Raw genomic sequence first — 14,101 nt, forward strand, 5'->3', positions numbered from 1 at the left:
GTTATCATTGTTTTAGACCACAAGATTTAGTTTGTAACGTTGATCTCCCGCAGGATCAAAAAGTTATGCCAGTGCGTGATATTTAGACTAAACGTTCGTTTTGTTGCCCCGATGATAAGTTGGCAGTACCTTATCACCATGTTTAAATCATTATTAAGTAATACAAAGACATCGCGGTCAAATGTATCGGAGACGTTACTCCCGATAGGCCTACCCCCAATAAATAAGCATGCCGCAGCACTTAAAAATATCACTGTAGGGACTTAGTCGGACATAGCCGGGTATAGCATAGTTTTAGCAGTTGGTACTTGTGTCTAAATTGTAAATAGTAAAAGCAGCATGTGTCTCACCCCAAATAAATTAAATAAGTTTGCTAGCAATAAAGAGTGGGGCTATGAATTCACCTTAGTAAGTAGAGAGAGAGTTATTCCTCGGAATAAAGAGTTGAACGAGTGAGCAGGAAAGTCAACCTATTGACATTTAAGAGTAGTTAAGTGTTTTGCCCATGTTTAAGTTTAAGTATGTGTTTAAGTATAGTTTGTTTTACTAAGTTTCTATTCCTAGTAAGTTACTATTTTTATAAAGTTTCTATTTTTAGAAAGTTTTTTATTTTACTAAGTTTCTATGACTAGAGAGTTTCTACTTTTATCAGTGTTTTCCATTTTAGGATACTTGCCGTATTAGATAAGCTTCCAATCACCCCTTTCCCTTCGAATGGCTAATTTAGATATAGGGGCTTGAGCCATAGGACCCTTTAAATCAAAAATCCAAACTCTCTGCCTAGAATCTCATAGAAACCATTCGTCAAGAAAGTTCGAAGATCTATACATCTCTAATACATATCCCAAAATGTTTTTGTGCTACAATATAAGTAGTAGGTTATAGGTGCTAGTAATAGTAATAGTAATAGTGTATACATGTTAAGTACTAGTATAAGTAGTATTAGGGTTTCATTAATTAGGGTTAGTTAATTAAAGTAGTAATTAATAACTAGGGTTTAGTAATTAATGTCCTAGGGTTTCATAAATGTTTAGAGTTTAATTAATTAGGGTTTAAGAATTATAGTTTAGGTGTAATTAGGGTTTAAGGTTTTAATATGTATATGTATATATAATTCGTATATATATGTATATATATATATATATATATAATATATTTTTTTACATGTATATATGTATATATAAATCTAGGTGTGTTTATGTATATACTTATGAATAACAAGTTTATAATATGAATATGAATTAACAAAGATCAAAGTTTATGTAAATAGTTTAGGGTTTATGTTATACCTTTGAAGATTCAAGATAATTAACAAAGAAAAGATGAACACGATGAAGATGGAAGATCAAAGCCTTGAAAATCTTGAAGAACTCCTTGAAGATTCTTGAAGAACACGAAGAACAAGCTTGAAGATTCGAATACCACAAGAGAGGGAAAGGGAGAGATTGTTTTTGAGAGAGGATTTTGGTGTGATTTGTGAATGAGAAACTAGGAATCTAAGAGTGTTTATATAGTGCAAGTATTAGAGTGTTAGTCAACATAAGGATGTTCTAATTAATGATTTTATTTTGTTTTATAATTTTTAGTCAACAATAGGTGGTACTAGTTTATAATTAGTCAACATAAGGATGTACTAGTTTATACTTTATTTTTAGTCAACATAAGGATGTAATATTTTTTTAGTCTCATTATTATTACTATTATTATTATTATTATTATTTTTACATTTACTACATGATAAGTATTATTTTCTTTTTACTAATTCATGACTTGTATATATTTAGTTCCCAATTGTTTTATTATTTATATAAATGTCACTTTTTATTTATTACTTATAGGTTATTAGTTATAATATTACATAAATGCATAAATTTTAATTAGCAGTGAGTGTCGACTAACAGTTTATTATTTTCATCTTTTATTAACTTGTCAATTTTTGTACAAAGTTAATTAAAATGTTTTCTAACTCTTAACACTTAACAATTGTTGATTAAAGTTTAATCATTAAGTTTTAATTATATTGTTTGGGCTTTTAATATTGGAAAAATATAGAATGCAAAAATGAGGGTCGTTATAGTACCTCCCCGTTATTGAAAACTTCGTCCCGAAGTTTTTAGGTAGTTTCCTCGTTTGCATCAGCAGTTGAGAAGAGATGGGGATATTTCCGTTTCATATGGTCTTTGCGTTCCCAGGTATATTCGGGGCCCCTACGCGAATTCCAACGGACTTTAACGATAGGTATATTGCTTTTACGCGTTTGTTTGACCTCTCCTTCCATGATTTCTATAGGTTATTCAACGAAGTGCATTTTATCATTAATGCGAAGATCATTCAAAATGATGATGTTATACAAGTCATTTCAGTAAATTGGATACATGAAATGTGTTATGAATAGTATTGAGCTCATTTAAAACCTTGAGCATTTTATGCCACAATATTAGGGCAGACAAACAAAGAGGAGTTCGTGAAAATTACAGTCATGAAATTTGATAGAGATCTTCATTGTTTACAACAAGAATATTTTAATGATGAATATAAGTTGAAAAATAAAGTTTTATCACTATTGAATAATATGGATAAAACGATTCGTTTATAGGAAGAGTATAAATGAAGCTATCATAAAAGAGTGAAATGAGAAAATTAAATGTTCGCCTTAACTTTTGACGTAGTCACGATTGATTTCCGGAATTCAAGGAATTAAAGGAAATCTTCGTAATCTATAAGATTTGATTCTCCGGTATTTACAAAATTTTGAGATTTGTTTGATTAAATGCGGTGATTTGCCTCGATTGATGTGTTTGGAATTTTGCTATAATTAGCTTCTTTCGTTTCATTATCTTCACCACTTCTATACTTTCTTTCTCAATTCAAACTTCCAAAAGATTAAGAAAATGCTTAATCCAGTTCTGATCCTGGTTATTATATTGACCATCTATGCAGTCATTCTTCTTTTTCTTTTACCGCCAGAGGAATCTGTTTACTTCTACTATGCTCTTGGGGTTATAGTGTTTTTAATTATCCTGTGTCTTTATATTGCTATACGCATTGATATACACGGTTTGTAATTTCGGAGTCGTTATCGGGCTTTATATTTTTCCTTATGTGTCGGAGCTTTATGCTTTTGTTTCTTCTTCCCGACTTCAAGTCAAGCGAGTAATGGTCCAGAATTCATAGGTATGAAGTTTCGAATGATCATAATATATAAAGTAGAAAGGAAAGGTAATAGCACGATTTGATTTGTCATATTACCAGAATATCCGGAAAAGACCGAATCATCAAGAAAAATATTTTCTTGATATGTTTAGAGGTTAAATAGAATGTAAGAGTCGTGTAACATGGAAAATGATGATTATAAAATCTATGAATCATCATCTTCCATTAAAAACTTAGCATGACTTACTGTAATATAATCACGTTGGCCTGACGTCATTATATTATACTAACTCATGCTTCAATTCTCAACACTTCTTCAAAGCATTTATAATTTAAACTCGAATTTTACAGAATATAGAAACTAAAACAGTTTCCTTTATAAAGATATCGCAAAGAGATACTTAATTGTGGACATGAATCGTTATGAAGATATCTTCCGAAATATAGAGGATATTTATGATGATATTTTGGAATTTCTAAGTTCGAAAGTTGATGAAGAAAAATTTTCCGCAAGCTTTTAACATGACTTCGGAGCAAGATATTCTCTAAAGATTTCACCGGATCAAAAATTACCTGGATTCTTTGAATATAGGGTTTGGCCCTTGTGTTTGTCTTTGGTCTCCTCCATGGTTAGCTCAATCCGTTTTTCAGTTCCAAATTTTCTTTTGAGCTTTTCCAATGTACCATTCTTTATTATCAAACTGTTGGCCCTTAAGACCATCTACAATTTTTTTGTTTCCTCTGCATTTAATGCAGCCATATTTGAATCATCGGTTATCAATCCGAAATGGTTTCAAGAAATTTCATTTTTAGATGATTAAACGCTGATTGCGATCGTCAAGATTCAAAGGATGTTTTCAAGAATTTTGAATTTGAAGTGTTTAAGCATAAGATGCATCCATCAATGGATCTAACGGTTGACGAAGAAATGTTGTGATTTTCAAAAGTAAGGAATGGTAAGTTCGGTGGTTTGATTTGATAATTCATCATAGAATACGAATGAATATAATTCATGAATGTAGTGATCTTTAGGAAGATAACACTTGCTAAAGCTTTACTTAAGTTCCGATATGTCAAAATCAGAGTATGTAACTGAATTTGTATGAAAATGGTTTTTCTTTGGTGAACATATACATATATCATGTGAATGTAAGTAGTATAGTTAACAACTGCTAAATCAGAATGGAAGAATGTACAATGTAACATATTTATATGAGATATGAATATCTCTCGGGTTTTACCTACCCGTTAAAATATTTTTTACAATTAACAGTTTGTACAAAAGAGAAGATATACGTTCATATATGTATTCTTCAGATGTAATCATGGTTTTAATGAGCTAATATAATATTAAACTCATTTGATTTGCTGTTGAAACGAGAATAAATAATCTCCAAAACCTTAGAGATTTCATAATTGTCGTGAAATATTTCGCTAATGAAGTTATGAATTAATACTTCATCGTTCATTGTTATTGATATACTTCGGTATATGATGTTGGTGCTCTTGGAATTCTTGTGAAATTCATAAGGCACTAATTATATTTTCTAGAAAGTTTCGAGTACATCAAAAATTAAAGTATACAATCAATCATGTATTTGAGTAATACACTTGGTTTATTACGAAATGGAGTTTATTGTATTGAAGCAATGATTAACGATTGTTAAGTTATTAACAAAAGATGTACATCATAGCATATTGTGATATGAATTAACCATGTAGTACATACTAGTTAAGATTCACACGTAATAGCTTAGTACGAAAAGATTTATTATTGTTCCAATTCATATATATAAAGTATACATATGTAATTCTTCAGGAAGAATGAGTCAAGAATGAGTCAATACATCTTAACTCATTATTACTAATATTCCTTGGTATCTATGGGGCGTATGATGTTGATGTTTGAGGTACTGAGTATGATGTTGAGGCGTAGAATGCGGATGTTGTCTTTGGTGAAGCTGGTGATGTTGGTGGTGATGTTGGTGGTGATGCCGATGGTACTGGTGGTACTGGTTATGCTGCTGGTGCTGCTGCTGGTGTTCGTAGGTTTCGCACCATATTCTCCAGAGCCACTACTCGAGCGCGAAGCACATTGACTTCTTCTATTATTCCGGGATGATTGGCGGTTCGGACAAGTGGATGAATAAGATCTAAAATTTTAGATATTATATATTCGTGACTGGATATCCTAGAAATGAGGGTGAAAATAGTGTTCCGAACGGGTTCGCCAGTAAGTGCTTCAGGTTCTTCACCAAGAGGTGAATTCGGTTGGTGGAAGGGATCACCTTCTTCTTGTCTCCATTGATTAAGTTTACTACGAACCCATCCCCAATTCATCCAAAATAGATGATGGCTGATTGGTTGGTTCATTCCGGTTACGCTGCCATTGGAGCTCGAAGAGTTCGAGGAATCCATATTATGTGTTTGGAATTAGGGTTTTTGATATGAGATTAGTGTTGAATACTGGATGATATATTCGTCTCCTCGAATACGTGTATATAGCAAAAAGATTTTCGTAATTTACGGAGGGAATTTAGGAAAAGTGTTAGACAAAATCTATTGGGATAGATACGATAAGATATAATAAGATATGATGTGTCTATACTTTAATAATGGCAGTATGACGTGTCGAGATCATAAAGTGATTAGTATGTAATCTAATAATCTTTTGATTAAAGACTTTCAATTCGTATACTGTGATAACCCAATGACATTTTTCGATTCACAAACCGATGCATAAAGGCATAAGGCATATAGGTACGTGATATAACAGGGAGTTATATACGTTTGTGTGTGAGTAGTAACAATTATAGGAGTTTCAAAATCATGGATAATATTTCATGTAATACATATGTAATACACATAACCATGATAGATGACTTATGAATGTCAAGAATTTCTGAAATCATTGTGTCGCATTTAGATGCGGTGGTGTAATTGGATAGTACTCAGGAAAGTGAGCAGAGTTCTTAGATTAGCTCGGCATTCTAAGATAAGTAAAGTTTCTAAAGTATAGTGTAGCATTTAACAGTTAAAGGCAACAATTAAAGGCACTATGGTCAAGAAAAGTTGTAGTCCTACATTAGGAAAGAGACTTTGATTAGAATCTTTAAGTCAAGTTTGGTAAAGCATGATTGTTAAGATTATAAGGCAATCCTAAGTGCTTTAAGTGTAAGGCAGGAAAGGTTATAGTTTCCTAGATTGCTAAGGCACCCTAGCTAGCAAGTAAGGCACACATAAAAATGCAATCCTGGTTCTCTATAACAGCCTGGTTATGCTCTGATACCAATCTGTAACGTCCTCCCAATAGGGTCTGGAAGAAACGTTACTAATATCAAATAAACCAACATATTATAATACGAGAACAATACTAAATGAGAAAATTTAACTTTATTGAGTACGCAGCGGAAAATGAAATGTCGTTACAATAATGGAAATAACGATAAAGTAATTGTTCATATGCAGAGGTAATAAATGCGATATCTCTTGATCCTAAGTCCAAGTAGCATCACATAAGTAGTAGATAAGAAAGCTTGAATCAAACAGCACCTGAGACAAAACATGCTAAAGTGTCAACCAAAAAGGTTGAGTGAAATTCATAGGTTTAACAAAAGTAGTTATCATTGTTTTAGACCACAAGATTTAGTTTGTAACGTTGATCTCCCGCAGGATCAAAAAGTTATGCCAGTGCGTGATATTTAGACTAAACATTCGTTTTGTTGCCCCGATGATAAGTTGGCAGTACCTTATCACCATGTTTAAATCATTATTAAGTAATACAAAGACATCGCGGTCAAATGTATCGGGGACGTTACTCCCGATATGCCTACCCCCAATAAATAAGCATGCCGCAGCACTTAAAAATATCACTGTAGGGACTTAGTCAGACATAGCCGGGTATAGCATAGTTTTAGCAGTTGGTACTTGTGTCTAAATTGTAAATAGTAAAAGCAGCATGTGTCTCACCCCAAATAAATTAAATAAGTTTGCTAGCAATAAAGAGTGGGGCTATGAATTCACCTTAGTAAGTAGAGAGAGAGTTATTCCTCGGAATAAAGAGTTGAACGAGTGAGCAGGAAAGTCAACCTATTGACATTTAAGAGTAGTTAAGTGTTTTGCCCATGTTTAAGTTTAAGTATGTGTTTAAGTATAGTTTGTTTTACTAAGTTTCTATTCCTAGTAAGTTACTATTTTTATAAAGTTTCTATTTTTAGAAAGTTTCTTATTTTACTAAGTTTCTATGACTAGAGAGTTTCTACTTTTATCAGTGTTTTCCATTTTAGGATACTTGCCGTATTAGATAAGCTTCCAATCACCCCTTTCCCTTCGAATGGCTAATTTAGATCTAGGGGCTTGAGCCATAGGACCCTTTAAATCGGAAATCCAAACTCTCTGCCTAGAATCTCATAGAAACCATTCGTCAAGAAAGTTCGAAGATCTATACATCTCTAATACATATCCCAAAATGTTTTTGTGCTACAATATAAGTAGTAGGTTATAGGTGCTAGTAATAGTAATAGTAATAGTGTATAAATGTTAAGTACTAGTATAAGTAGTATTAGGGTTTCAATAATTAGGGTTAGTTAATTAAAGTAGTAATTAATAACTAGGGTTTAGTAATTAATGTCCTAGGGTTTCATAAATGTTTAGAGTTTAATTAATTAGGGTTTAAGAATTATAGTTTAGGTGTAATTAGGGTTTAAGGTTTTAATATGTATATGTATATATAATTCGTATATATATGTATATATATATATATATAAAATATATTTTTTTACATGTATATATGTATATATAAATCTAGGTGTGTTTATGTATATACTTATGAATAACAAGTTTATAATATGAATATGAATTAACAAAGATCAAAGTTTATGTAAATAGTTTAGGGTTTATGTTATACCTTTGAAGATTCATGATAATTAACAAAGAAAAGATGAACACGATGAAGATGGAAGATCAAAGCCTTGAAAATCTTGAAGAACTCCTTGAAGATTCTTGAAGAACACGAAGAACAAGCTTGAATATTCGAATACCACAAGAGAGGGAAAGGGAGAGATTGTTTTTGAGAGAGGATTTTGGTGTGATTTGTGAATGAGAAACTAGGAGTCTAAGAGTGTTTATATAGTGCAAGTATTAGAGTGTTAGTCAACATAAGGATGTTCTAATTAATGATTTTATTTTGTTTTATAATTTTTAGTCAACAATAGGTGGTACTAGTTTATAATTAGTCAACATAAGGATGTACTAGTTTATACTTTATTTTTAGTCAACATAAGGATGTAATATTTTTTTAGTCTCATTATTATTACTATTATTATTATTATTATTATTATTTTTACATTTACTACATGATAAGTATTTTTTTCTTTTTACTAATTCATGACTTGTATATATTTAGTTCCCAATTGTTTTATTATTTATATAAATGTCACTTTTTATTTATTACTTATAGGTTATTAGTTATAATATTACATAAATGCATAAATTTTAATTAGCAGTGAGTGTCGACTAACAGTTTATTATTTTCATCTTTTATTAACTTGTCAATTTTTGTACAAAGTTAATTAATATGTTTTCTAACTCTTAACACTTAACAATTGTTGATTAAAGTTTAATCATTAAGTTTTAATTATATTGTTTGGGCTTTTAATATTGGAAAAATATAGAATGGAAAAATGAGGGTCGTTATAGTACCTCCCCGTTATTGAAAACTTCGTCCCGAAGTTTTTAGGTAGTTTCCTCGTTTGCATTAGCAGTTGAGAAGAGATGGGGATATTTCCATTTCATATGGTCTTTGCGTTCCCAGGTATATTCGGGGCCCCTACGCGAATTCCAACGGACTTTAACGATAGGTATATTGCTTTTACGCGTTTGTTTGACCTCTCCTTCCATGATTTCTATAGGTTATTCAACGAAGTGCATTTTATCATTAATGCGAAGATCATTCAAAATGATGATGTTATACAAGTCATTTCAGTAAATTGGATACATGAAATGTGTTATGAATAGTATTGAGCTCATTTAAAACCTTGAGCATTTTATGCCACAATATTAGGGCAGACAAACAAAGAGGAGTTCGTGAAAATTACAGTCATGAAATTTGATAGAGATCTTCATTGTTTACAACAAGAATATTTTAATGATGAATATAAGTTGAAAAATAAAGTTTTATCACTATTGAATAATATGGATAAAACGATTCGTTTATAGGAAGAGTATAAATGAAGCTATCATAAAAGAGTGAAATGAGAAAATTAAATGTTCGCCTTAACTTTTGACGTAGTCACGATTGATTTCCGGAATTCAAGGAATTAAAGGAAATCTTCGTAATCTATAAGATTTGATTCTCCGGTATTTACGAAATTTTGAGATTTGTTTGATTAAATGCGGTGATTTGCCTCGATTGATGTGTTTGGAGTTTTGCTATAAATTAGCTTCTTTCGTTTCATTATCTTCACCACTTCTATACTTTCTTTCTCAATTCAAACTTCCTAAAGATTAAGAAAATGCTTAATCCAGTTCTGATCCTGGTTATTATATTGACCATCTATGCAGTCATTCTTCTTTATATTTTACCGCCAGAGGAATCTGTTTACTTCTACTATGCTCTTGGGGTTATAGTGTTTTTAATTATCACGTGTCTTTATATTGCTATACGCATTGATATACACGGTTTGTAATTTCGGAGTCGTTATCGGGCTTTATATTTTCCCTTATATGTCGGAGCTTTATGCTTTTGTTTCTTCTTCCCGACTTCAAGTCAAGCGAGTAATGGTCCAGAATTCATAGGTATGAAGTTTCGAATGATCATAATATATAAAGTAGAAAGGAAAGGTAATAGCACGATTTGATTTGTCATATTACCAGAATATTCGGAAAAGACCGAATCATCAAGAAAAATATTTTCTTGATATGTTTAGAGGTTAAATAGAATGTAAGAGTCGTGTAACATGGAAAATGATGATTATAAAATCTATGAATCATCATCTTCCATTAAAAACTTAGCATGACTTACTGTAATATAATCACGTTGGCCTGACGTCATTATATTATACTAACTCATGCTTCAATTCCCAACACTTCTTCAAAGCATTTATAATTTAAACTCGAATTTTACAGAATATAGAAACTAAAACAGTTTCCTTTATAAAGATATCGCAAAGAGATACTTAATTGCGAACATGAATCATTATGAAGATATCTTCCGAAATATAGAGGATATTTATGATGATATTTTGGAATTTCTAAGTTCGAAAGTTGATGAAGAAAAATTTTTCGCAAGCTTTTAACATGACTTCGGAGCAAGATATTCTCTAAAGATTTCACCGGATCCAAAATTACCTGGATTATTTGAATATAGGGTTTGGCCCTTGTGTTTGTCCTTGGTCTCCTCCATGGTTAGCTCAATCCGTTTTTCAGTTCCAAATTTTCTTTTGAGCTTTTCCAACGTACCATTCTTTATTATCAAACTGTTGGCCCTTAAGAGCATCTACAATTTTTCTGTTTCCTCTGCATTTAATGCAGCCATATTTGAATCATCGGTTATCATTCCGAAATGGTTTCAAGAAATTTCATTTTTAGATGATTAAACGCTGATTGCGATCGTCAAGATTCAAAGGATGTTTTCAAGAATTTTGAATTTGAAGTGTTTAAGCGTAAGATGCATCCATCAATGGATCTAACGGTTGACGAAGAAATGTTGTGATTTTCAAAAGTAAGGAATGGTAAGTTCGGTGGTTTGATTTGATAATTCATCATAGAATACGAATGAATATAATTCGTGAATGTAGTGATCTTTAGGAAGATAACACTTGCTAAAGCTTTACTTAAGTTCCGATATGTCAAAATCAGAGTATGTAACTGAATTTGTATGAAAATGGTTTTTCTTTGGTGAACATATACATATATCATGTGAATGTAAGTAGTATAGTTAACAACTGCTGAATCAGAATGGAAGAATGTACAATGTAACATATTTATATGAGATATGAATATCTCTCGGGTTTTACCTACCCGTTAAAATATTTTTTACAATTAACAGTTTGTACAAAAGAGAAGATATACGTTCATATATGTATTCTTCAGATGTAATCATGGTTTTAATGAGCTAATATAATATTAAACTCATTTGATTTGCTGTTGAAACGAGAATAAATAATCTCCAAAACCTTAGAGATTTCATAATTGTCGTGAAATATTTCGCTAATGAAGTTATGAATTAATACTTCATCGTTCATTGTTATTGATATACTTCGGTATATGATGTTGGTGCTCTTGGAATTCTTGTGAAATTCATAAGGCACTAATGATATTTTCTAGAAAGTTTCGAGTACATCAAAAATTAAAGTATACAATCAATCATGTATTTGAGTAATACACTTGGTTTATTACGAAATGGAGTTTATTGTATTGAAGCAATGATTAACGATTGTTAAGTTATTAACAAAAGATGTACATCATAGCATATTGTGATATGAATTAACCATGTAGTACATACTAGTTAAGATTCACACGTAATAGCTTAGTACGAAAAGATTTATTATTGTTCCAATCCATATATATAAAGTATACATATGTAATTCTTCAGGAAGAATGAGTCAATACATCTTAACTCATTATTACTAATATTCCTTGGTATCTATGGGGCGTATGATGTTGATGTTTGAGGTACTGAGTGTGATGTTGAGGCGTGGAATGCGGATGTTGTCGTTGGTGAAGCTGGTGATGTTGGTGGTGATGTTGGTGGTGATGCCTATGGTACTGGTGGTACTGGTTATGCTGCTGGTGCTGCTGCTGGTGTTCGTAGGTTTCGCACCATATTCTCCAGAGCCACTACTCGAGCGCGAAGCTCGTTGACTTCTTCTATTATTCCGGGATGATTGGCGGTTCGGACAAGTGGATGAATAAGATCTAAAATTTTAGATATTATATATTCGTGACTGAATATCCTGGAAATGAGGGTGAAAATAGTGTTCCGAACGAGTTCGCCAGTAAGTGCTTCAGGTTCTTCACCAAGAGGTGAATTCGGTTGGTGGAAGGGTTCACCTTCTTCTTGTCTCCATTGATTAAGTTTACTACGAACCCATCCCCAATTCATCCAAAATAGATGATGGATGATTGGTTGGTTCATTCCGGTTACGCTGCCATTGGAGCTCGAAGAGTTCGAGGAATCCATATTATGTGTTTGGAATTAGGGTTTTTGATATGATATTAGTGTTGAATACTGGATGATATATTCGTCTCCTCGAATACGTGTATATAGCAAAAAGATTTCCGTAATTTACGGAGGGAATTTAGGAAAAGTGTTAGACAAAATCTATTGGGATAGATACGATAAGATATAATAAGATATGATGTGTCTATACTTTAATAATGGCAGTATGACGTGTCGAGATCATAAAGTGATAAGTATGTAATCTAATAATCTTTTGATTAAAGACTTTCAATTCGTATACTGTGATAACCCAATGACATTTTTCGATTCACAAACCGATGCATAAAGGCATAAGGCATATAGGTACGTGATATAACAGGGAGTTATATACGTTTGTGTGTGAGTAGTAACAATTATAAGAGTTTCAAAATCATGGATAATATTTCATGTAATACATATGTAATACACATAACCATGATAGATGACTTATGAATGTCAAGAATTTCTGAAATCATTGTGTCGCATTTAGATGCGGTGGTGTAATTGGATAGTACTCAGGAAAGTGAGCAGGGTTCTTAGATTAGCTCGCCATTCTAAGATAAGTAAAGTTTCTAAAGTATAGTGTAGCATTTAACAGTTAAAGGCAACTATTAAAGGCACTATGGTCAAGAAAAGTTGTAGTCCTACATTAGGAAAGAGATTTTGATTAGAATCTTTAAGTCAAGTTTGGTAAAGCATGATTGTTAAGATTATAAGGCAATCCTAAGTGCTTTAAGTGTAAGGCAGGAAAGGTTATAGTTTCCTAGATTGCTAAGGCACCCTAGCTAGCAAGTAAGGCACACATAAAAATGAAATCCTGGTTCTCTATAACAGCCTGGTTATGCTCTGATACCAATCTGTAACGTCCTCCCAATAGGGTCTGGAAGAAACGTTACTAATATCAAATAAACCAACATATTATAATACGAGAACAATACTAAATGAGAAAATTTAACTTTATTGAGTACGCAGCAGAAAATGAAATGTCGTTACAATAATGGAAATAACGATAAAGTAATTGTTCATATGCAGAGGTAATAAATGCGATATCTCTTGATCCTAAGTCCAGGTAGCATCACATAAGTAGTAGATAAGAAAGCTTGAATCACACAGCACCTGAGACAAAACATGCTAAAGTGTCAACCAAAAAGGTTGAGTGAAATTCATAGGTTTAACAAAAGTAGTTATCATTGTTTTAGACCACAAGATTTAGTTTGTAACGTTGATCTCCCGCAGGATCAAAAAGTTATGCCAGTGCGTGATATTTAGACTAAACGTTCATTTTGTTGCCCCGATGATAAGTTGGCAGTACCTTATCACCATGTTTAAATCATTATTAAGTAATACAAAGACATCGCGGTCAAAAGTATCGGGGACGTTACTCCCGATAGGCCTACCCCCAATAAATAAGCATGCCGCAGCACTTAAAAATATCACTGTAGGGACTTAGTCGGACATAGCCGGGTATAGCATAGTTTTAGCAGTTGGTACTTGTGTCTAAATTGTAAATAGTAAAAGCAGCATGTGTCTCACCCCAAATAAATTAAATAAGTTTGCTAGCAATAAAGAGTGGGGCTATGAATTCACCTTAGTAAGTAGAGAGAGAGTTATTCCTCGGAATAAAGAGTTGAACGAGTGAGCAGGAAAGTCAACCTATTGACATTTAAGAGTATTTAAGTTTTTTGCCCATGTTTAAGTTTAAGTATGTGTTTAAGTATAGTTTGTTTTACTAAGTTTCTATTCCTAGTA

The sequence above is a fragment of the Rutidosis leptorrhynchoides genome, chromosome 3, assembly GCF_046630445.1.
Source record: "Rutidosis leptorrhynchoides isolate AG116_Rl617_1_P2 chromosome 3, CSIRO_AGI_Rlap_v1, whole genome shotgun sequence".
NCBI lineage: Eukaryota > Viridiplantae > Streptophyta > Magnoliopsida > Asterales > Asteraceae > Rutidosis > Rutidosis leptorrhynchoides.